Source organism: Anabrus simplex, chromosome 5, assembly GCF_040414725.1.
Source record: "Anabrus simplex isolate iqAnaSimp1 chromosome 5, ASM4041472v1, whole genome shotgun sequence".
NCBI lineage: Eukaryota > Metazoa > Arthropoda > Insecta > Orthoptera > Tettigoniidae > Anabrus > Anabrus simplex.
This window is the reverse complement of record NC_090269.1, coordinates 413,959,604-413,987,026: the sequence shown is the minus strand read 5'-3', so window position 1 is coordinate 413,987,026 and position 27,423 is coordinate 413,959,604.

Below are 27,423 nucleotides of genomic sequence, written 5' to 3'. Positions count from 1 at the left end.
TCTGTACCTGCCATGCTTGTTATTTCTTGATTTTGCAAAGAAAATATAACCTTGTTAAATTTTAAATTAACTTTAATTTCGTAGCCTGAGACCTGTTCACCCCCGCATCTTCTTTCACCTCAGCTGTTCCACAGATACCTCGGAACAATTATTATTATTATTATTATTATTATTATTATTATTATTATTATTATTATTATTATTATTATTATTATTAGGCCCGCTCACTGAGGTGACCACTTGCGTGAACCGGGATATTTATTTAAACGTTCTGGATGGTCAGGTGCTGCATTTCAGGAAACATCTGAATGGTACGTTATAATAACCCTATTTTTCAAGATGACGAAACCAAAGTAGTTAACATCCTCTATCTATTCAGGATTCTAACCTGGGGGCCTCTGAATCCAAGGACCACGCACTGACCGCTCCACCAAGGAGCGGTGCGTTCTATATACAGACTCTTTGGGAAACAACTACGAATTTGGCATAATAGCCCCGCGTGTGCGTAAATAAATAAATAAATAAATAAATAAATAAATAAATAAATAAATAAATAAATAAATAAATAAATAAATAAATAAATAAATAAATAAATAAATAAATAAATAAATTAATTAATTAATTAATGAACAGCCTTGCGGAATGTAGGAATGAATATCTACGGTTTGTAAAATATAATCTTTTCAATTTAGCAAAATATCTGTTCAAGGAAAGAGCTTGAAGAAGTGGTAAATATTTTTGAGGTTGGTAGTAATTTCGTTGGCCCCTCCACTTATACCACCCGATTTACCATGCTTCAGGCAATACGCATGCGTAATTTGCAAGAAACATTCATAAGAAAATCACTGCACTACGCCATCAAGTAGTGTGTATGTGCAAGTTTTATGAACATGTTCTACGTATAAGAAATTACCGTCCTCACACTGGAAAATATTGTAATGTGTGTCAGCAAATTCCTAACTCGTTCATCATTAAGTACTACCTGGGCTACAAAGAACAAATTTTCAACGTAACTTTTGAAATTATTTGACATTATTTTGACGTCAAATATATTCAGGGCTGTGCCAATAACCATCAGAAAAATATTTGTACTTACCTCCCAAGGCCCCCTTATATGTTTTACGAGGGAAAATAAGCTAGCTTGAAGGACATGGGTTTACGCAGGGTGGGTACGGAACATCGGATTGGAATGTGTACAGGGAGGGGTATTGCTTTTAAATATTTAAATTGAAGCTTTTGTTTATGCAAGAAAGACAATTTCATATCACATTTAAGTAAAGCTAATATTGGGGAAAAGTGTGTTGTTCCCCGGTGATTTCCCACGTTGTTGCTGCTCCTTCCATCCACACCAGCGAACAGATCCTATTATCATTCCACACCAGCGAACAGATCCTATTATCATAGAACCACGTGTTACTCCACCGGAGTTTGCTCTGGTCCACTTCCAGTGTTTACTCGCTCAGCAATGTTATGAACACAACTTATTTGAGGTGAAATTTGAAGTGCAGTTTGAATGGGTTTACCGTACCCTTTGTGAGATTAAGGGAATGTGAACGCACCGTGTTGAATGTTAATAGGATCAAACACGAATATTTCCTTAACCCTGAAGGAGGGCTCGGCAAATCGTTATCAAGGTCGGTGGTGAATAAACATAATATCTGACTAGTGCTTGTGTACCAGACGTGAAGGAGAAGTGACACATAAACGAATGTACATGAAGTGTTCATTCTCGGGAACTAAATTAGGTAAGGTAAGGGTTATTCTGCCCGAAGGCAGGTCCGAACCTACGCAGAGGTGTTCCTGAGCCGGAGTTTACGTGCGGCAGGGTGGCCAGTTCCTTTCCGCTCCTCCATTCCCATAGTGCGTGGCAACCCATCCAACTCCTGACCACGCCCAATGTTGCTTAACTTCGGAGATCTCACGGGATCCGGTGTTTCAACACGGCTATGGCCGTTGGCGGAACTAAATCAACTCCTTGTAAATAATCTACTAAGTGTTCCCTTACCGGGTGCGTTGGCCGAGCGGTTAGGAGCGCGCATCTCTGAGCTTGCATTCGGGACATAATGGGTTCGAACCTTACTGTTGTCAGCCTTGAATATGGTTTTCTGTGGTTTCCCATTCACACACCAGGCATATGCTAGGGCTGTGCCTTAATTAAGGCCACGGCAGCTTCCTTCCCACTCGTAGACCTTTCTTATCCCAACGTCGCTATGAGACATATCTGTGTCGGTGCGACGTATAACAAATTGTAAAAAAAAAGGGTTATCTTCATGCCATAATTGCATGTGAACCGAATTAATTTCGTGCGTAGGAATTTATCTCCTCCAACTAAAAGAAAAAATATTGGAGTGAACAGTGACATAGCATTGTGATGTGAAAATTTGTAAATTATTCAAAGCAATATAAGGGGTAGGAAAACTCTATAAGCACTTATATCCCCTTTCAACGGATGTTTTATTTCTAATATTTTCAAATCCTCGTGGAGAATCGAAGCTCGTTTTTCCGAGTGAACCAAACACACTTCTATCTGTTTGATTACGTAGCCATTGCTATTGAAAATCAATGAAAAGTCAGTTATATTTAATTTCATATGCCGGTTTCCAAAATTTTCATTATAATCGGAATATGAAATTTACGTAGAAGTGATTGCATGTGGAGGGAAGATTAATCTCATCTGGCGGTCTCGCAGCAACCGGTCTCCACTCTGGAATTAAGAACCAAGTTATATTAACTAATATTGATGTTTAAAACCTCGAGTAGTGAAGACAGCTGTCCAAGAGACGCTTTGAAATGTACAAAGTGATAGAATAAAAATTTAAATTAAAATCTGAATGACAACTATGTTTGAGTTGGATGTGTAAACAAAGTAAACTCCACATGACTGTGTGCTAAATCTGACAACGTGTTTTATTATATAGCGCGATCGTTATGGTATTGAATCTGCGCTCAGGTATTAGCAGAGAGCTGGGCACAATGATCGGATTTTGGTTTGTTGTTGAATAATGTAGGGGGATCATAAATGATTCAATAATTCTGTTATAAAATCCCTCGATTTAATGATCGTAGTATACGGCTTACGACATTTTATGAAAGTTTCAATCCTCTCTATATTATTACTTTTATACATAAAGCGTGATAAAGTATATTGGTCTGAACTCTGTATTTCGGCCTGTCAACCCACGTACCACGGAGGGGGATCGGGATTGGTGGGGGGGATTGATCTAAAGGTTGACTGGTTCTATTGCCTGCTATGGTGAATTCCTAGTTATTTACTCAGACAGGTTTTTAATGCACAAGGTTCCTACTCAAAATATTAATACAGAGTAATACAAGGAAAATATTTACAGTTCCAAAACCTTTGAATTTTTCCGGACACATTATTCTCAAAACTTGGGAATCGTAATCTTATGATATAGTTGCATATCCTGACACTGTTCCTCCATTTCTCTCGTTTTTCTCTGATAATAAATAGTTTTGTGGTGTAATATTTATACTTGTCCAACCATCTAATTGCTATTCTACTTCTGGGCCGCTTTCCGTCTATCATTCCTCGGATAATTAGTTGCACCATCACGGCGAAACACATTCCTGAAGTATTGTAAAATATGTCTCCACCAAACTGTGGATGGCCTGTGCTGAATATGTATTATCTGCGCGCCTTTTCTGGATAGATTTACACCCTAGTGCTGAATTGGTCGTCCTCAGCAATCTTCGAGATTTGTACTGGCAACCTTTGCAACACAAACTATGAATCGCTTATGCATCGCTGTGCGACATCTGGCGTACCCTTTACGCACAAGTACTGTTGTTATTTACGCAGCAAAGCCAAAGTATATAATTCTCTCTAGGAATAAGATTCGCATCGAGAAATGTTATATAATGTTATATAATGTGTGTGTGTGTGTGTGACTCAGTTGTTGGCTTAAGATAACAAAGGTTTAGCAAAATTCATATCGATCGACCATATTATCGATTCAATTCTGATTTCATTTACATTCAGTACTGCCTACTGGAACTGGAATTGCTACCTCCTTACTCCTCAAACCCGTACACAAATTTATCGATAAAAAGTGCGCAGATAATAGTTCATTTGAAATGGAGATATTATTACTTCTGACTGTGTAAGAATTTCGTGGTCCCGAATAGCACCACATTTCAAGGACATGTATTTGATATATACCCGATGCTTTAAATCTCCGTGGTTCAAAGCCATATAGAAAAATACAGAATACCAATTTGTATTGTTTTCTTAGTGCTTGCTCTGTAAAGCGCTGATCAGACCATATATTCAAAAGCCTGTTGTAACATGAGAAAAAGAGGGTCCCAGGAAGGTCACTCCAGAAATTATAAATGTCAAAGGGGAGTGTAAATGTGAGGGTTTAGTGAAGGCAGAAATATTTCATCAACAGTATGTAAATATAGTTGGATATAGGAATACTGACCAGGCAGGGGATGTAACTAATGCCAACAAATTCTTAAAATTTACCTGTATAACAAATATACTTCAAAACAAGATACAAGGGATAAAAACTAGAAGTATGGCACATTTTCCCATTTGATACATCAACAGGATATTAAAATATTTTAACCCTAAATCTCCATGTAACAGGAGAATTATTACTTCATTACTTCATTAAAATACTAAACAACATTAACCAATAAATTTTATTCCTGTAACTTTTAAATTTGTATTGCATTTCGTGTTTTGCAAGTTACAGATCACAAGAACACATAACCTGACATAATCACTTCAATTCAGCATTTATTAAAGTGCTATATTGTTATAACATATTTGTTGCAAATATAAATTTAATTTCAGGATCACAGACTGTTCTTAGGAATTAACTAATTGTTATTGTTATTGTTGTTGTTTCACCAACACACTCATACTTTGACTTCATTTTCTTTGTTTCTTCTTTCTTTCTTTCTTTCTTTCTTTCTTTCTTTCTTTCTTTCTTTCTTTTCTCTGCATTTACATTTACTCACACATATACCAATGTATTTATAAGTATTTATTTATAACAGAAGTATTCTATTGAGACTTCTCCTGCCTGTGTAGTTTCAAATAAATAAATAAATAAATAAATAAATAAATAAATAAATAAATAAATAAATAAATAAATAAATAAATAAATAAATAAATAAATAAATAAATAAATAAATAAATAAATAAATAAATACCTTTGACGATTTTTCAATTGCCCTGACCGTTAACAACTCCTGTTAGTATAGTCTAGCTCATTGATGGCGAACCTATGCCACGCCTATCACTAGGTGACACGCGTACCCGATTTCGGTGGCACACTACATACACATATTCATGTTTTTATGTACGTCTTTTGCTACAGACTGTACATATCTCGAGCACCGTACAGTCACAGTGATTCAGGCAAAATCTAAATTCCAGTTTCATTGGGAAGTGCATTAAGTCAACACTGCAACACTGATAGGTCAGGAAGTCAAGGGAGATAAAAGTCAGATGCGGCCGAAAAGCCATTCGCTCACCCGCATCAGTGAATTAGTGAAATTTGGCTTATGTGTGGTCGCCAGCGACGCGTAACTATTCTTAGTGGGTAACTGTTCGTTGTTTTGAATTTTTAAAACAAATAAATGCCAAGAGATTATCCCAATTTCGAGATTTGAAGAAACTATAGCACTTTACTTCAAAACCTCATTTTGCACAAATGAGTGATGTAAAGGTCAGTTTTTTGAGTGGTTAGATATTGACGGTTTAGAAATGGAGTTGGCTGAATTTCAAGAAACCAGTACATGGGTAAACAAATTCGTGCAACTTAGCAAAGCATTGATGAAAATCGAGTATGCGTCTAGAAGCCGGAGGACTTAATACCTGAACAGTGGAACAGCCTGCCACAAATGTTTTCGGGCACGATGAAACTTGCTATAGCGCTACATACTTTATCTACGCCTGCGAGCAGCTATTTTCTCCAATGAACATTGTAAAGTCAACAGTTAGAAACCTTCTTGATTCAGATCTAAGTGCTTCTCGTGTGTTATTGAAGACAACATATTATGAACCTAATATTTATGACATGGCTAGTGAGCAATTTTGCGGTATTGGCAAAGTACGACCACGAAACATGCAATTAAATGTATTATTTTACAATGTATATATGTAGAAACATATTATTAAACATAATTTGGAAATAGGGATGGAAGGCGGTGGTGAGGAAAAGGAGGGGGGTATAGGTTAAGGGTATTCCTTCCAAACGAAAATAACAAGTGGCACAGTAGAAAGTTAGGAATAATAAACCAGTCTTAAAATGGTACACTAGTTGGGAAAGGTTCGCCATCCCTCGTCTACCTAATACAAGATTCAGTCTAATGGCCGCGAAGGAAGTGGCAGTTCACCAGCCCAAGTTGGTTGTGAAAAAAATTCATATCGTCACTGCGGTACCAAAACCATAAATCTGAAGGTGCTCTTCCTATACCTTAAGACAGGTCACGCCTTCCTGCCACATATTGATATGCAGTCCGTCGGATTTTGTTATGCTACAGTGTAAAGGGAAATGAACCTTCAAAATCTCATACTCCAGCAGTATGTCAGTATGTCACACAAACGTACATTCCGAATTTTTTTGCTAGTTTCTTTACGTCGCACTGACACAGACAGGTCTTATGGTGACGATGGGATAGGGAAGGGCTAGCAGCGGGAAGGAAGCAGCCGTGGCCTTAATTAAGGTACAGTCCCAGCATTTACCTGGTGTTGAAATGAGAAACCATGGAAGAACATCTTCAGGGCTGCCGACAGTGGGGTTCGAACCCAATATCTCCTGGTTGCAAGCTCACAGCTGCGCGCTCCTAACCGCACGGCTAACTCGCCCGGTAACATACATTCCCATAATACGGTACAGTAAGTTTCCTTTACATCCGCGCATAGGAAAATAAACACAAGGAAAATTGTTCTGATAGACTGCAAACCAATATGTGGACGTGAGGCGTGACCAGACCTAAGGGAAAGTATGGATAGGAAGAGCATTTTCTCCTTCACGGTTTTGGTACAGCTACTAAGATATGTTAGTGGTCTTATTATCTAACTTAACGAACAATCTCCTAAGTTATGTATATAGGCAGAATAGCAAGTTTCATAGCCTGAGTTACGCCGTGGAAATATAATAATAATAATAATAATAATAATAATAATAATAATAATAATAATAATAATAATAATAACACAAGATGGAAAGTGTCTATGATATCAGTAAGAAATTTTACAACAAGAGATGCTTATCTAACAATCTTAAACTATCTTAAAATGAGGCATTACTGTTCAGCGGTGAAAGCAGAATGTCTTTACATAAGTGAATACCTAGTTTTGACCTATAGTTTCAACCAAGGCCTCTTGGGGTGCATTCACCGGTGCGTTGGGTGGCAGAAGATGCAAAAGAAGACTTCCCTAGGTTAATCAGAGTGCAGACCTCCACTCCTTGATCTTGCAGCACTAGGGCTGTCTCGCTTACTCTGCCTTTCTCCCTCCTTCCTCACTTGCTCGACAGCGCTCCACAATCCGAGTAGAGCTGTGCTAAGTCGCCACGAGACAAAACGGTGGTCCGAATCGAGCCGTGTAGAACCGATATACCGTGCAGAGAACCTCTACCCCTCGGTTTGCACGTGTGGGATTTTGGCCGTTTGAGAGACCCTGGTTTATATAAAACGGAAGCACTACAATGAAGAATCATTCGTCAATCTTAACTCGTACGAAAACAACAGAACAATGGAGACCAAGAAGTAACAAGAAGAGAGAAAATGTAACAGAAATAATAAAAAAGGGAGATCGCTATTTTTTGGACATGGGATATCTGCTTGGCACAACTGATTTTCAGCTATTTTTGGGAGAATGTCAACAACGAGCTGAATACAAATGGTCCAGTAAGATTTAACAAGAAATAATAAAGCATAGTGCAATGATGAAAGAATACTGGAAATAATGTAACAGGAAACAACAAAGAAAGAATGATGTCTTGAAATTGATATGCGGCACGCATCAGGCCTCAACGTAAAGAAGAAGAAGAAGAAGAAGGGATAATAACGTACGAGGCATATTGCTTTACGCTGATTCTCACGTAGAAGTGTTCACTGAGTATTCGTATTCAGGAAGTGTACATGTATTGTGTGGTTACATCAAACCACGGGCTCTGAAACGCCCAAAATCTCACGCGTGCAAACAGCGGCTCAGACTTCCTGTGCACAGTGCATCGGTCACGCTCGCCTCGGCTCGGACCAACGTTCCGTCTTTTGGCTACTCGGCTAAGTTTGGCTCAACTCGGCTCGGAGTTGGAGCGCAACAGAGCAAGTGAGGAAAACGGAGACAGGGGGAGCGGGCGAGGCAAGCGTGGGGCAAGAGAGAGACAGCGCTATTGCTCCAAATCGAGGAGTGGGGGTCTGCACTCTGGTCAACCAAGCAAAGTCGTATTTTGCACCGTGCGCCAGGTGCATGCACCCTGAGGAGCCCTGCATTAAACTTTCCCTACTTATCCTACTGTAGGCAGAAAACTATTCATAGTACGCAAACCAAACTCGGTAAGAATAATGTCCAGATTATGGGCTACGGGAATTTTCATGATTAACTGCAACTGAAAAGGTTTACCAGGGGAATGTTACTATATGTGCCAGTCTGAAGAGATGCATACCATGAGAAATATCACGAATACCCTTGGAGATGGTTCGTTCAGCAGTCCAACAAGCTATGCTACGCTTACAGACTATCCTGGACACACATCAGGGCATTTAGATCATTCTAGAGTGTCCGACGCTAGTTTCGCAGAAGCCAGCGATACTTATGAAATGGAAATGCTTTAAGCGGAGTTTGAAGGACAAAATGTAAATATTTTGACGTTTTACAAAAATAGTCTTAATGTATTATTAAGCTATTCCTGAGTAAAATGGTATATAATTAATCTCTGTGAGATTTTTTGAAGTATTTAAGTTTTGATTTTATAATATTACTTATATATTTGTCATGCTAGTTAATTTTTTGAATGCCTTCCTTGTACATGGATATCATTGAATCTACTGCGGGTAGAAGGCTGTGGTTTTCACTTAACAATAGAGTAAATTATTTAGAACATAAGTATTTCATTTATGAAGCTGTTATGGAGGTCATAAAGCCAATATACACGGACCCAACTCATCCAGACCTCAAATTTTGTCTTTATGGCACTCAGAATCCTTGTGAGTCCTTCAGCAGTATTATCTGGATTCGAGTGCCTGAGAATATATGAATGTGGGGGTTATTTTTTTTTTTGGTGAATCAATGATGCTGTGTTAAGATTTAATGATGTGGACATGGGAAGAATAACAAATTAATAATAACTTAGATAGGTCTTATGGTGACGATGGGAAAGGAGAGGCCTAGGAGTGGGAAGGAAGCGGCCGTAGCCTTATGTAAGGTACATCCCCAACATTTGACTGGTGTGAACATGGGAAACCTCGGAAAAACACTTCTAGGATTGCTGAGGATGGAATCGAAGTTCCCTCCAATCAGTTGACCTTCCAAAGTTGAGTGGACCCCGTTCTAGCCCTCGTACGACTTTTCCAATTTCGTAGCAGAGCCGGGAACCGAACTTGGGCCTCCGAAAGTGGCAGATGATCACACAAACCACTATACGACACATGCAGTTCTTCTCACTTTAATTTTAAATTGAATTTTTTCTCAAAATGACATTTTTTACATTTAATGGTCCTATATCTGAAAAGCTATTTGTGATAGCTATATGAAACGATGTGAGCTGCTTTTTATATCTTACTACCCGTACTGAAGCATAATCATAGCATATATTTGCATAAACATGAACATAGGGGTTTGTATGTAAAAGTATTATGCACTGATAGCTGCACTCGCTTAAGTTCGGCCAGTTTTCAGGGGATAGTATGTTCGAGCTCCACTGCCGGCAACCCTGAATATAGTTTTCCGTGGTTCCCCATTTTCAAATGGCGAATTCTGGGGCAGTACCTTACTTAAGGCTACGGCCGCTCCCTACCCGCTCTTAGCCCTTTCCTGTACAGTCGTCGCCATAAGACCTAGCTGTGTCGGTCCTACTTAAAACAACTTGTACTACACACTGAAGAAAATGGAAATAGCAACACCCAGAATGAGCGGTGCTACATTACCGCAATTGAATACACAGGGCGTGTGTTCGGTTGTGATTCGATGATTATAATTTCAGGTCCCTCTGACCGCAAGTTTGGACAATAATCAATACAGGATGTGTCCACCACAAGCTGCAATACATTTATGAATTCGTCGAGGCATGGAGTCAATAAGGCCCTGGATCGCTTCTGAGGAATTGTGGCCCATGCTTGTTGCACTGCACGGGTCAGTTGTTGCGGAGTTGTGGGTGGCTGAGGACGGTTGGCCAGTTGTCGACCCATCATGTCCCAGACATGCTCAATAGGACTGAGGTCCGGGGATCTGGCGAGCCATTCTAAGGTTGTGATGTCATGGGGAGCTTCTCTGGAGATGCGTGCAGTGTGAACCCGGGCATTGTCCTGCTGAAACATCCCATTGGCAATGTTCGCCCCCATAGGGACAACCACTGGATTGAGTACCCTATCAACGTACGTCGAACAGTCATAGTGCCCTCAACAAGCACTAAATGTGATTTCACATTAAAGCCAATAGCTCTCCAGACCATAATGCTTGCTGTTGGCCCTGTGTGCCTCTCGACAATAAGATCTGGGCGGCCCATCTCCCCGGTACGTTGGCGCACACGATTCCGGCGATCAAGACAGAAGCGCGATTCATCACTAAAGACGACCCTATGCCATTCGTCGACCGACGTCGGTCTTTCTCGACACCAGGTCAGCCTTACACGTCGCTGTTGTGGGATCCATGGAACATCTTCTGCAGGGACACGGGCTCATAAGCCAGCTGCACGCAGGCGATTACCAACTGTTTGTTGTGTAACGTGGGGAGCCACAACTGCTCGAATTTGCGCTGCTGTTGCATGGGGTTCCATCCGGGCCATCCGAATGATGCGGCGATCCTTTCTCACAGTTGTCTGTCGCGCTGGGCCTGTGCCAGGTCTGCGAGTGTGGGTACCTTCATTTGACCACTGCTGCCATTCACGTTGTACCGTAGATGCCTGTCGGCCAACACGTGCAGCGACAGTCTTTAGCGATAATCCAGCCTCACACAGCCCAATTATCCGAACCCTCTCAAACGGCGACAGTTGTTGATAGCGTGCTCTTCTCTGTCGTCGAGGCATGTTTGACGGGGAACACTTCACTGCACAGACTGCAAGTCAACTACGCTACGTCAGAGTCCGTATACTGGAGTTGATTCCTCCGCGACCAATCACGCGGGGAGACCTGTGGCAACAATCCAATGGGTCTGAAAGTTTGATCGTTTACATACGTACATGGCATCGTTCCATGTCTTGAAAATCAACACAAACGACCAATGCCTTCATGGTGTTGCAGTTTCCATTTTCTTAAGTGTATATTTCGTGTAACATATTGCACCTTAAAAGAAATATCTTAGGATTTTTTCTATATTTTTTCTTAATTCTGCTGCAGCACAGTTATGTAATATGCAAAATTCAGCTGTAAAAATCTCAGTCTCTTATCTCCGTGGCTCAGGTGACAACGTGCCGGCCCTTCATCACTGGGTTCCGTGGTTCAAATCCCGTTCACTCCATATGAAGTTTGTGCTGGACAAAGAGGAGGTGGGACAGGTGTTTCTCCGGGCATTCCGGTTCTCGCTGTCGTCTTTCATTCCAGCAACACTCTCCAATAACATTTCATTTCATCTGTCGGTCATTAAGCATTGCCCCAGATGATTGTGACAGGCTTCGGCAGCCGACACAGTTCCTATCCTCGCCACAAGATGGGGATTCGTTCAATTCATCCTTGACCCAGTGGTATGACTAGAAACAGGCTGTGGATATTAATGTTTATTGCTTCACTGGTTCCAAAGATGAAGGAACATAAATTTTGCTCGGTAACATCAGCTGGATAGGCCTTTCGAACTCCCAACCCATTCAAGTCACAATAAATGGCCACATTCTTGACTGTGGAATCAGATTTAATTCGCCCGTCGTACATTGAGCGTACATGTTACAAAGAACATCCATAAAATAAAAACTAATAAAAATAATTCATTCAAATTTGGCAGTCATACCATTGAAAAATTGAAATGGCGTAAGACCTTTAGTGCCAGGTGTGTCCGAGGACAAGTTCGGAGAGTTAGATGCAGGTCATTTTTTATTTGACTCCCATAGGCAACCTGCGCGTCGTAATGAAGATGAAATGATGATGAGGACGACACAAACACCCAGCCCCAGTGTCAGCTGAATTAGTTATGGTTAAAATTCCCGACCCTGCCGGGATGAAACCCAGGACCCCTGTGACCAAAGGATAGCACGTTAATCATATAGCCATGGACGTGGCCTATGCGATTGAATGTCATAACTTACCCACTTTTTATTCCTTGAGTAACTGCTGGCTGTGGTGTTTTCTCCATTTTACAATCACTTTAAAATTCCTTTGTATTACCAGCCGTGCGCATATGCAAAAACCGGCCACGGTACATTCAATATTCTGCTCACTTCGGTAACTTTTACTGCTGATATAAGTCTCCTCGAAATCGAATTCGTTTTCCAAAACGTCATTATTGCAACAATCGCCATCTAAAACAATTTTTACAGCGCTTTCATTCTCCAGTCATTGCCGTGAACGAGGTTATTTTTCTTTTTTTGCTAGGGGCTTTACGTCGCTCCGACACAGATAGGTCTTACGGCGACGATGGGATAGGAAAGGCTTAGGAGTTGGAAGGAAGCGGCTGTGGCCTTAATTAAGGTACAGCCCCAGCATTTGCCTGGTGTGAAAATGGGAAACCACGGAAAACCATTTTCAGGGCTGCCGATAGTGGGATTCGAACCTACTATCTCCCGGATGCAAGCTCACAGCTGCGCGCCTCTACGCGCACAGCCAACTCGCCCGGTTAACGAGGTTCTACTGCATTATGAATACTGAATATGGATGAAAATGAACTGTTATTCTATATTCCTAGTGTCACACAGATATAAAGATAACTTTCTTTTTCTAACAGTACGTACCTGCAATTCCCCACAGTGTGTATTGTTAGAAATTATATTGCAAAGGGAATTTAATATACGAAGATAAGCGAGGCAGTACGTCATTGCGAGCTTAGCTCGTCATTTGATTCATGCGCCAAAGCACCGCATGCGATCACAGCGCGTTATATAATGCAAATGGATGATTTCCTTGGAACTGCTCTTTCATTGTGCCTTTTCCCCTCTGTACTGTCAATCTTCTCTTCCTGTTCAGTCGATCTTTAGGTTTTCACGTTGAAACTGTTAGGTAGAGAACATTAAATTTTAACCACCCGGTATGTGCATTCCCCAGCTGATTTCAATCAGAATGTTCTCAACACTGCTCTAATAACTTATCTTTCCGTTTCGAGAAATCCTTCCCTCTAAGCCTCAATTGTACCTCAGTCTCATGAGTATCAATGAAAAATACTTTCCATTCACACTGAGCGAGCCGATTGCTCGAATTTATTGCGGTATCGTATGATATATATACCCACACATACAAGCAAACAAGCTCGCTGCACTTCGCCAACCATAGCCTATTTCAGGAATGCCGCGACGTAAGAAGATGGAGCGGAAATTGGAAGCAGCTGGGAGCGGATTAGATGAATAGGCAAGATACAAATTTCTTCCTCACATATAAATATTTTCATCTTTTCTTCTTTGTAATATCCGGCTTCAACAAAAGATATAACAGCAAACAGAGCACTCGACACAATCACAGTTGAAATTAGATTTTATTTTTCCAATCAGCAATTTGACACACGTACTCCCTATCGTACTATAGTCTGTCATGTGGAAGTTATTCTTAACACATATTGAATTCTAAATATTTGTTTTACTTCAGGTGCGTCATGGATGTTTTAAAAACCGAGAAAGAGGCCGTATGGTGTGATTCACTTAGCTGTGAGCCTCCATTCGGAAGATGGTAGGTTCGAACTCCACTGTCGACAGCCCTGAAGATAATTTTCCGTACTTTTCGATTTTCACACCAGGGAAATGCCGGGGCTGTACCTTAATTATGGCCACAGCCGCGTCCTTCCCATTGCTAGCCGTTGCTTGTCCTTTCATCGCAAAAAGACCTATCGGTGTGGGTGCTCCGTAAAATAAATTGTAAAATAAAAATAATAAAAGGGAAAGATGTTTATAAAAGGTACAGTTTTAAAATGAGTTAACTTTTATATTTCAACATCTACTGGGCAGACGTAATTTCCGACTATAATAATAATAATCATGATCCCAATAGTAATTTTTACGATTTGCTTTACGTCACATCGTTATAGATAGATCAAATAATAATAATAATAATAATAATAATAATAATAATAATAATAATAATAATAATAATAATAATAATAATGTAATTTGCTTTACATCCTACTAGGTAATTTTACGGTTTTCGGCGACGCCGAGATGCCGCAATTTAGTCCCTAGGATTTCTTTTACGTGCAGTAAATCTACCGAAACGAGGATGACGTATTTGGGCACCTTCAAATACCACCGGACTGTGCTAGGATCGATCTTTGGCAAAATGGGGTCAGAAGGCCAGCGCCTCGACCGTCTGAGCCACTCAGCATGGCACAGATAGGTTTTACGTCGACGATAGGATTGGAAGACACTGGGAGTGGGAAGGAAGCGGCCGTGGCCTTAGTTAAGATACAGTCCTAGCATTTTAATCTAGTGAAAATTTGAAAGTATTGTAGTGTTCACGCCACGACTAAGAACAGGCTGCCGACAGTGGGGTTCGAACCCAGTATCTCTCGAATGCAGCTGCGCGCTCCTAATGCACGGCCAACTCGCTCGGTAATACCTCTCATATCCAACCGTCCGATATCCAGCCTGGTTTCCGGAGAGGTAAATCATTTGACAAGTTAATATGTACTGGTCGGGATGTAGTGAACTAGAGTACTGAGTTGGGATTGCGAGAGACTGGGAGATTGTTGACTCACGCACTCAGCAATATTACGCACCTACTGCATAGCTTTAGTCCGTGTTAGTCAATCGGGAACGTTATATTAAATATTTTTTTTTGTGGTAGTGATTTTCTGTTTGTTTGTTTGTTTGTTTGTTTTATCGTTAAGAAGACATCCATATTTTCCAGCGTCGATTTAGTTAAATGTAACTTAAGAGCCTTCCCGTATGTCGAACACACAAGTTAAATATAAAATTACACTGTATCATACATGTAAACAATAAAACACGGTCAGAAAATCGGGCACGATTTGAAAGGCTTCCGAGGGCGTCGTAAACGTTAATCGCGGCCCTGACACTATATGTCCTTAAAATTACTTTAGCGCACTTAATGTACTTTGTCAGTTGTGGAAGCTTCCTTCTGGGGATGTGTTTATTCGTCTCGTGAATAAATGCTACATATATTTCAGCAATGCCTATCACGTCCTACGTATTTTATAATGGCCATTAGAAACGAAATAATCAGGAGGCTATAAAATGAAGACAGCTGAAAGGATCGTAATTCAATTGCTTGCGGAAGAAGGTGAGGTCCCTGTAAGAGCGCTGAGGTCGTAAAATAGCCGCTGGTGTCATGGGTGCCTACCACGTGACGGCAGATCTAGCATGCGCACGCGTAGATCGTCCACTGCACCCAGTCGTGATGGAAACAGTGAAATGGAGACTTCAATATAAGATCAAAGGGATGTAGAGCGTTTCCTCACAGCAGAAGGAGTGAGGGGAATGGAAATTCACCGAAGGATGGCACAAATGTACGAAGAGCACTGAATGTCCATTGCAAGGATCAAGGAATGGAATACACAATTCGGGGAAGGGCGCATGTCGTTGACCGGAACACCTTAGCGATGTCATTGTCCATAAAATGGATGCCCTCATTATGCAAGACCGGCGAGTCACGGTAGCAGCCATTGCCGCAGAGATCGGAGCGAGCTTCGAAATTGTTCACGCCATGACTAAGAACAGACTGAAATTTCGCTAAAGTGCGCCCAAAGTACTCAACCAGCACGGAAAGCATGTCGAATGGACCCCTCTCTTGAACATATGCTGCGCTATGCCAAGGAAGGGAAGGAGTTCCTGTCATGAGTGGTCGCTGGAAACGAGACATAATGTCATCACTTCGAACCCGAGTCAAAACTTGAGATTCTCCCGAGTTGAAGCATGCAGGGTCGTCGCCACACAAAAAATGCAATACGAGCTAAAGGAGTGCCTGAGATGCAAACGTATTACCTCGGACACCATCGTCAAGCGGTACGTTCGGAACTGATTCACAACGCAGCTCCGGGGATTCTACGAGACGACCATTCACCGCCTTGTGTCGCAGTGGGACAAGCGCCTCAACGGTGCTGGGCCATACTTTTGAAATAACGGTAAAGGTTGTAATGATATGGCTTCCAATCGTTTCTTTTTGAATGGCTCTTATATGACAAAATATTAATAATGTGTATTTTATTCCTTGTTTAATAATGACTTTTAACAGGTAGATTATAGTGTAATATATATGCTGAAATGTTTTATAGGGACTGAAAAAGTTTTAAGATACATTTTACAGCGGTTTTCTGGCTAAAGTGAAGTTGCGCGGTTTGCGACATTTAAATTAGTGTTGTATTCGAAGTATGGCCGGGAAAGGAAGGAAGATTGCAGTGAGTGAAACCTTCTTAAAAGAGAGACATGAAATCAAGTTTTTATTTGTTGTGATTTTGGTCTTTTTTATTTCTATTTTACTTACTATTTACACTGTATATAATACAGTTCTGTTGTTTGATATTGAGGATATCTTAAACTAAAAGGGTGTGGGGTAATAGGGTTACTATTCAAAACATACCATATAAGTTCTGGGAAAAGAGACTGCCGTTCGGTTTCCCCATTTAATTTGAGGTTATATGATTATACTCTCAAAAGGAAACGATTAATTAATTTGATAGAACAAAATATATTCATGGAATAATTTCAATAAAAATAGTAAGAACTGTTGCGATAAAACAGATGAGAATATAAAATTATGATATTACAACTGACAGAAACTCGGCATTAAATCTGAATTCTTCTTGACCGGACATTTAACAATTAAACACGAAATTTATCCCTCACTGGTTGCACTTGACTGTACCTTCAACACTTTGATTGTAATTACGACGTATTCCTTTGATCTTGTGTTTACTGTAGATGTATCAAGCCTAATTTGGTGATGTATCGTTTTTGTTTCACTGACGACTAAGTGTCCATGTGACTGCTTCTTCTCCATCCAGATGACTTCTTGGTAAGTCTGTACTGTATGACTTCATGGCCAGCCTATCCTCCCAATTGACTCCCTCACTGTTCACTTATCCATTTGACTTCTTCACTATTCACCTTCCGTTTGACTAATGACTAATGACCGACTGAGGTCTCTCCTTTCCGTTGACTGAAGCTATAAGACGGTGGTTGACACACCTACGCAATCTCTAGAAATAACTATTATATACTCCCACCTCGCGACAAATGTTACACACTATGGCGAAATCGTCCGCGGCACCCTGGGTTACTCTAAGAAAATGAGCTCATCGTTAAATACGCACGATGACAGAGCGATGCCTCGGCAGTTTCTCCAGCAATGTTTCGCAAAGTTATAATGTCACAAGTTATTGCACACACTGCATCCACATCTGATATACAGCAAGTCTTACTTTACATGTTTTTAGTGTTAATCTACACACGTATACATATACATAATTTAACTAAAATCACGCAAGCGACAATCATTGCAGAAATGAATTGAACAAGAATAATAATAATATAATAATAGCAATCTTACAGATAAAATATTAATAATACGGACATAATAATAATAATAATAATAATAATAATAATAATAATAATAATAATAATAATAATAATAATAATAATAATACAGATATCACCTTGTAACGGGATTTGAACCATTACAATTCGTTTCCCTCATAAATAAATCGAAGAACAAAGAATCGCTTGATTTATGAAAAAAATTATATATAACACTGACACATACAAAACAGGTTAAATGAGTATACAACAATAATTTTCTTTTCCAATATCCATACATTTTATAAAATATCACAGATTTTAGAATTTTTCTCGCACATTGTCATCGTAGATAACTGTCCAGTGTCCCGTTTTCTCCTTCTCATACAATTCACAAGAGTATAGCACTTAATTTAACACATACAAACAATTTTAAATTATTATACAACATTCTTTTTACATATCAAAACATTTTATGAAAAATCACTTATATGTGAGAACTTTTCTTGCATATTATTATCACAGATAACTGTCCAATGTCTCGTTCTCTTGTTATCATACAATACATGACAATGTAGCACTTATTCTTCCAATACACAAATGCGACACTTGGTTCACACGCAAATTCACAAATGTTAGTTTCATTTTGCCAGTTTCTTACAAAAATGAATCATCTTATTACACCTTTCCAACCATCTACTCTCCTGTCATCACCACCTATCTACTCATATAACTCTCGTTGGGTAATCATAATATCATGCCTCGGCTGCAAATGACCCAAAACTAGGATAACCATCACGTATGCGGGGGTCTCTCGCATGAATAAGTTTGATGGTCGGAGTTATACATTCGGTTATCAGGGTAAAACATCTCATTAAACTCTCAAATTATACCAAAACAGTCGTAGGTTCCGTTGAAGAGTAATTATGACTCTAATCAATCATTCAATTCCCCCGCGAGTAGGTAAAAACCCAATATCATGTTCATTACTCAGCATATCTAACCTTAAATAGCTCTAATACTATCCTATTACTATGTATTACAAGTTACTTTGTGAAAAGAAACACAAAAATAAGTCTAGATCTAATTTATTAGCATGCTAATATTTTATAATTATAAACAGGAGTTAAACTATCAGCAATAGTGAAAAGAAATTGGATTCATATTATAATATCATTCTTGAATTCGTAATCTTCATAGTAAACATAATTGAATTCATCATATTATATTCATTAATCTGAATATTATTCGGTCATATTACCAAATTAATTATTTTAATATGTTTCATGGTGTAAGAGAGGGATAATTCTTTATTTATCATGGAGGGAGTGGTATATCTTCCTGTTAGTATTATTTGGCCTAGCTTTGGAACATCCCTAGGATTCTCCTTTGAAAATTTTGGTTTGGATTTTCATTATAACTTCTTCACGACAAGATATAAGTAATATGTTTCTTAATTATGGTTTCAAAAAAAATATCAATGTAACTATAAAAGTACATATCGATACTTATATCAAGCTTATAATAATTATATACTTTCATATGTGCAAGATTAATTCAAGTATTCTTACTATTGAGTGCCACCATTAAGATAATCAATCAGTTGTAAACGTGAAAGTCGTGCCAAATGTTTTCATAAATATGTGCCACTGCATATATAACCAATTCTCAACTCATTCACCGCTGTGCCAAAATTAGGTTAAAAACATACTCTACCGATCTACACTCACATATTAAGACGTATCTTTAGTTATGCGATGTTCCTTCATCTGTACGTATATTCAGATTATATTGCATGTAATATTCAAATAACCTAGCGATATGTCTGGCATCAATGCTGTTTGTCAAACATACAACGCTTGGACTGTAACATACATTCACATAAACATGACCTAATTTCATCTCTTGCATTGTTAACCTCTATATTTAAAAAAACCGTAACCAACACAGAAACTCGCAATAACTCATCTAGGCTTTGCTTACGCAGAGAACAATGCACATTTCCTCAGACTAACCACAGTATGCAATTCTCATATTTCAATTCTTCCCGATACCTTCATATATATAAAATACACATTCAACTTCAGTTCAATAACCTCTGTGTTACGGTCAAAACAGTCCAATAGCCTGAGTTTCCATTCATAAACTGCAACTTCCTAATATTTAATCATTTCCTTTCAATACAATCATCGTACAGGCCATGTCTGCCGATCAAATGCTCATAAAAACTAGGTTACGTTACGTACATCGCATACATTTCTCTTAAACATAAATAGTTTGATATTAATTGGTCTCCTCAAGTAGATTGGCATTTAAAACAAGGATATGCTCATTTTGATCTTGTTTACAACAACCTAAAGATATCTCAGGAGCGTTGCATTTGTATTACTTAAAATAGCACATGTTAGCGGTTAATTATTTAAATCCTCACAATAGTATCCACTTATTGGCACTTTATATATTTCTGTAGGCACTTCTGCACTCAAATAAATATATCCTAGCAAATAATTAAAATTTTATAATACAAAGTTCGAAACTATATTACTTATCTCGTGTCGACTTTCCCGTTGCTGGCTCCTTCCTCGACTAGGACATCTCGGAGTAGTCAATCATGCCCCAGGATCACGTCATGGCTGGTTTTTGCTGGGAATCTTGGCTTGAGCTGAGTTCGTCTTGCGCAATCTCTCCATCCGTTTAGGCGAGCTTCATTACGTCACCAGGGATCATGCAACGAAAAGACAGCAAATATTTTGTAGAATACATATTTCTCTGATGACTTGCAGGTTTTCCAATACGTGTACTTGGGTTTATATATTTTATAACTGACAGAAATATTTCTCTTAAATTATATATATTTCCTCAATTTTAGTCTGCCTTTCGTTAACTATGTCGCCTAAACAAGTACTGTTTATTGCAACCTTACCAAAAGAACACTAAACATCAAAATTAAAACCAGCACAATACTTACCGTAAGGGCAGTAGTACAAAACATGAAGCGTGGAGGACATAAGCATAAAGGAAAAATGGCCAGGGTCTTACATAAACGTTGATAGGTTCCCAGGTAAATATTGCTAACTACCAAATGAGAGATCAGATTAAATTTTAAAATAAGGAGAATTTACTTAGTAAATAAAATTTGAAAATCGGTATAATATAAGAACAGTTAAAAATAGATATATTCCTTTTTCTTAGAAAAATTAAAACTCAATTAAACTAAAAGAGAGAAAGAGGATTTTAAAATAATGTGGAAGTCAAGGTGAAATGAATCTTACATTAAACATAGGCTTCCACCAAAATTAAGGTTTGAAAATTCATAACTAACTTGTTACCTGACGTACAGAAATATCAAAAATTTATTTAAAATTTGGTTGCAACCGATATGCGGGCCCGCGATATAAATTCTGTTTAAAATTGAAATTTGCTACACTACAAACAGGTAAGAGGATACACATACAAGAAAAACACACACAATAGCGTGCAATTAAAAATCAGTGGCTCCAACTACATAATTAAAGGAAACCAGATTAAAAAATAATAAAGCAAGGTGGCTAACTATCCCATCCAAATTAGAAAATATCAATGGAAAAGATACATAATGCGTTCCCACATAATAATAGAACTCGGAGCACACCCCAGGACTGACATTTACAGACGCCAAGCCATCATCACATCATAATCATCAAAGCCACCAAAATAAATAACGTGTCATCAGATAAGATAAGAAAGCGGTGACCATCATGCAATAATAACAATGGCAGGAAGCCACAAACAAGGACCAGAATGAGACAGGCAAACGTTAGGAGTTTGGCATATTTAAAGTTGAATATCGACCAGCAAATTTCAATCTTTTACAGACTCAACCTTACTAAAATCATAATAATTTTTTTCATTACTCCCATGGGTTACAATACGAAATTACATTTACTTTTGTTAAACAGTACGCCAACTGCTTAAATAATTTAGAATCGAGGGAGCTTTGGATCACGCCAAGATGCATATATGACGTGTCATTTAATTTAAGTCCCAACAATGCAAATAACGATCACATCTAAATAATAACCAAGTAGAGGCAATAGTAACAGGTAGAAGGTAAATACGAACAACGTAGAAAATTAGAGAGGTAAATACAATTAAATGAACAGAATAATAATAATAATAATAATGTCGACAATAATAATGATAATAAACACCACCAAGAATGAGTAGGCAAACAAGATACGAACCACAACACAGTAAGTTTAAACAACACCCACGAACTACAGCCTCATACACGCATACCTAGCGATTTCAAGTTCCCGTAAAATTTTGTTACATACTTTTACAAATTTAAATCCTATCTGTTACAGTAAATTTTGTTACCAGACGTTTACAGCTTTTGATTAACCAACAGACATTTCGAAGATGTGCTCCTTGGCTGTACAAGCTCACTTGAATAAACTATGCTTTCCAGTACTTACTTGATTACAGTTAAGATATCCAACTTACAACACATCTGCACTTCGCATCTGGTTAACGGTAAACACTCACACTAAGTTTTCTACTTACAGTAATGAAATACAATGGTTGGAGCTCAAGTGGATATTAAAGGGAAAAAAAGGCATAGCCCTAATAGCGTCGCACTCATCCTGGCGATTCACTCTCCATTATTAGCACTTTCTGGCAACATGAAGTTGTCTTCATACGAGCGCATCTAATCAGAGCCATGTTGAAAGCTCGAACACAGCGGACCGACTGACTGCTCTGCTTGAGCACGCCGGAAGTCCACACTGCTCCCAGCGTTCCAAGTCGCACACTCTGCGCTTGGCCGCTCGGCCCTCGATCAAAATCTAGCCACTTAGATTGATCCACGAAATACGTAATAATAAGAAAAATAGTTTGAATCAAGTGTGCATGGAAAATTCGAACTAAATGACAGTCTCAAACAATGAGCGATAGATAACGTCTCGTTTCACAAGTACACATGCCAGAAATATAAATGAATTCTCGTAGATGTTTCCAAGTTGTAATTCCATGATCCCAAATAAATATTATTTCCCATTTTCACGTTACACTTATAACTTGAGATAGTTATTTCTGTGTTTCTTAATGAAGATTGGCCACTTATTATGCTCTTCCGGCCTCTTATTTTACGTCGATATCTGACTCGGCTACAATCACACTTTACTTCGACATCCTGGCGTTTTTCTTTGATTCCTAAAGTATCCTGTACATATTGGAGGTATATTCCTTCGATTTATTATATATAAATTACTTTAGTATTTATAATTCGTTGATTTTCTTTCGCTATCTCGTAGTAAGGCGTACAGTTCTTCCTTCACGCAGTTTTTTCTTCTTAAAGTATTTAAGAATCGAATCAATTCAATTATTTCATGGTCCATAGTTGTTCAATCTTGGAAACTCGTTTCTCTTTTGCCGGTCAATATCGACCTCCGCCTACCGATCAAGATCGACTTACTGTAAGATTATATTCCGTTCGCACTTACGCCGCCTGAATCTACTCCGCGCCATATTTGTCCGCTGTATTTCCACAAAAGTTACTGCCTCAAATGTAACGTAATGGTACATTATTTTTATCTCAACAAGTCTCACAAGAAGTACTTCTGTACATGTATAATACTATAAATACCGACAATCTTCCCTTCCTGATCTTTTATAGAATATGCACACTTCCCGATACGTTTCACAATAGTGAAATACCCCTGATACAAAAGGAAGAATTTAGACATATTTCCCGCCTCTGCAGATGATGGAAATGGAACTCTGAGTAACACTCTGTTACTCAAATTGAATCAATTTTGCCCTCATTAACTTACATTTTTCAATAAATCACATCCTTCTTGGCAACAATAATTAAAGGATCAACACTATGGCTACAAGATGCTTCAATTATTCCGTAATCCAGCATAATGTTTATTTGTTCTTAGACGTCACTAGCATATTTAAGTTGAATGAGTACTTACCTCCCACAAATGATGAATGGTCATGTACTACAAATTTATCTTCATTTACGTGTTCTTCCTGACTTATCACTAAATACATCTCGATGCTCACCTAACATCGAACACAATTGCTCCTCCTGCAATCCACTCAAATTACCTCACGTCACTGCCTCATACAGACTATCCCGCGCATCCTGATAGTATAGACACGTGACACACATCACAACATTTCCTCTCGCTAGTAACACCTTCACTTACTTCTCATATCCTTTTAATAGAACACACGCCACCAACACACTTACCTCAGACCATCATAATTAATAAGTACTTCTTTGCTAGTTTTCTCCCAGAACAAACAAACACTACCTAAATAAAAGTCTATTCTACTTCCATGATTTGCAACCCAGTCAGCTCCTAAAATAACTGAATACACAAGCTTTGGTACAAGGCATGGCTGAAAGTTACAATTATCCTAATCTTGATTGGTACCACTATCATATTATTGACTCACTGTGACTTAGTACCAACGGCTGTTATAATATCTAATAGTACCTTAAACTTCCTGCTGCATATCATCATTTCTATCGTCGTCTATCTCACTACTTATATCATCAGTGTTATAAGTACTTACATCACTTAACAGAACACTTCTTACGTCTAACTTACTACTACCATTTATTACTTCATTACCTACGACTACGTCATTACTTAAATATCTCACTTAACATTACTTAAGTCACAATCACACTGTAATCTTAAATCTACTTTCACTGCATAACAACTTAAACTACATACCTGTTCAAATTCTACCTTCGGCCTGTCCACTTAAGTTACTTTATTCGATTCCATGTGCGTTTGAAATACTCTGACTCGATAACGATACACCCTTGATAACATTCATATTAAGCCTATCATAATCTCTCTGATAACTCAAATCCATACGCCTCCCATTTTCAGATATTCTCGGGTAACTCTGCTGACCCCTATCACCATCGACACAACTATTAATCCTCAGCTGATCATAATTACTACCTCTTCTCTGATACTCGGCTAACATTTCCCCCTCTCTCTACTATACTGCTTTCAATAGACATCATGCGCTCTATCTCGCGCCCTTGTAAACATTCCTCCCAAAGCCTATCAATGAACTTCTCTTTAAATTCTCCCAAATTAGACATATTATTCCAGTATACTCGAAACCATATTTTACTTTCACAGATAAAAACATTCGACAAAATTTCTAGCACGTATTCCCACTCAATAATATTATTCCTCAACTTACTTGCAAGTCTCTTAACTAGTTTTACAAATTTTATAGAATTGAACTGTTTTCCAGAAAACGTAGGTAAATCACGATCCCTACTGAACAAACCACTCGCTACTGTCACATCTCCCGCCGTCTCACCTCTAAATTCTTGCCTTATCACTCTCTGGCAACTCAAAACTTCTTCTTCCGCTACTTCCTCAGCATTCTCTTCCACTATTCTCACTTCTTCCTGCAATTCTTCCTGTCTCTCTCTCTCTCTCTCTCTCACCTGCTGTGATAGTGTTTCCTGTTCGTTCCGTAGTTCAGTGACCCCCACAAGCTTGCTTTCAATTTGTTCAATTCTACTAACCTGTTCCCCCGTCTCTTCCCAAATTTCATTGTAAATCTTGTCCAATCCTTCCTCGACTACCTCATGAATTTCTTCCCGATTACTAGAAATTTTATCACTTAACAGTACGATATTGTTACTGTCCTCTGTACATATTTCCTTGACTTTCTCGGTCTGAATATGAAGATCGCTCCGAATCAACACCATTTCACCTTCAATTTCAACACACACTTCATCTAACGTACTTCCTAACTTATATTCTAACTTAGATGTTTGATCATTTACTTCTAATATCTTAGTATCTATTTTACTAATGATCGCACTGTTACTACTAATCAATTCTTCAATTTTACTACTTATAGTGTTAATCTGTTTATTACAATTTTCATTACTATTACCAATAATTTCTTCCATTTTACTACTTACGTCTTTCTTACCATTTTCACTATTGGTATCAATCTTTTCCTCCATTCGTTTATTACTGTCAATCAGTTTCTTAGAGTCTTCATTATTGAGGTCGGTCAATCTGACCATCAGTAAATTAAAATGTTGTAAAGTCATTGCCCCTGAGACTTCCTTTTGACTTTCAGTGCGCCTCTCAATTTCTGCACTTTCCTGACTCACTTCAGTAGCTTCCATCGTATTCACATGCTCCCTACTCTCAACCTCACCTTGGATGTTCATAGAAGCAATGACCTCCTCGTCACATAATTTGTCATTGTTTTCCTTGTCCATCTTTGGTTCACTAGTAATAGTACGCGATCTCAGATTAATTTCCCTCTTCAAATCCCTTGACATGCCACCAAAATACAAATATATATCACAAAATTACAATCCTGACATTTCCCGGTAATAATTTCGTTGGCTTAAATGTGCATACTCTTCTCAAAATAAACACACGATATGCTATCATTCAGAACACGTTCTGAATTTATTCGAGTCCCACTTTCCGGCGTCACAATGTAATAGTTCATGACTCCTTCTACTGACTTTAAAAATATATAAAACTGCATTTAAAATGAAAAATATGAAAATTAATATTCATTAAATAAAATACTCAATCGTTGGACCTTGTACTCACACTTGGTTCTTACCTGATTACTTACACATACGTTATTCGAAGGACGCCAGCTACAACTCAGTGTAGCAATAAGAGAATGAGATACTTGAATATCTCTACGGTGTGGGGTAATAAGCTTACTTTTGAAAACATACCATATTAGTTCTGGGAAAAGAAGATTGGCCTTCGGTTTCTCCATTTAATTTGAGGTTATGTGATTCTACTCTTAAAAGGAAACGATAAATTAATTTGATAGAACAAAATATATTCTTCAAATAATTTCAATATAAATAGTAAGAACTGTTGCGATAAAACAGATGAGAATATAAAAATATGACATTGCACCTGAAATAAACTCGGCATTAAATTTGAATACTTCTTTACCGGAAATTTAACAATTATACATGAAATTTATCCCTCACTGGTTCACTTGACTGTACCTTCAACACTTTGAGTATAATTACGACGTATTCCTTTGATCTGGTGTTTACTGTAGATGTATCAAGCCTAATTTGGTGATGTGTCCTTTTTGTTTCACTGACGACTGAACATCCATGTGACTGATTCTTCTCCACCCAGATGGCTTCTTGGTAAGTCTGTCCTGTATGACTTCATGGTAAGCCTATCCTTCCAACTGCACCGACCGACCAAATGTGGCCTATACTCCCAATTGACTCCTCACTGTTCATTTATCCATTTGACTTCTTCACTGTTCACCTTCCGTTTGACTAATGACTAATGACCGTCTGAGGTCTCTCCTTCCCATTGACTGAACCTATAAGACGCTGATCCTAGTATTTATAACCATTGGTTGACACACCTACGCAATCTCAAGAAATAACTATTATCTACTCCCACCTCGCGACAAATGTTACGCACTATGGCGAAATCGCCCGCGGCACCCTTGGTTACTCTGAGAAAATGAGCTCATCGCTAAATACCCACGATGACAGAGCGATGACTCGGCAGTTACTCCCGAAATATTTCGCAATGTTATAATGTCACAAGTTATTGCACACACTACATCCACA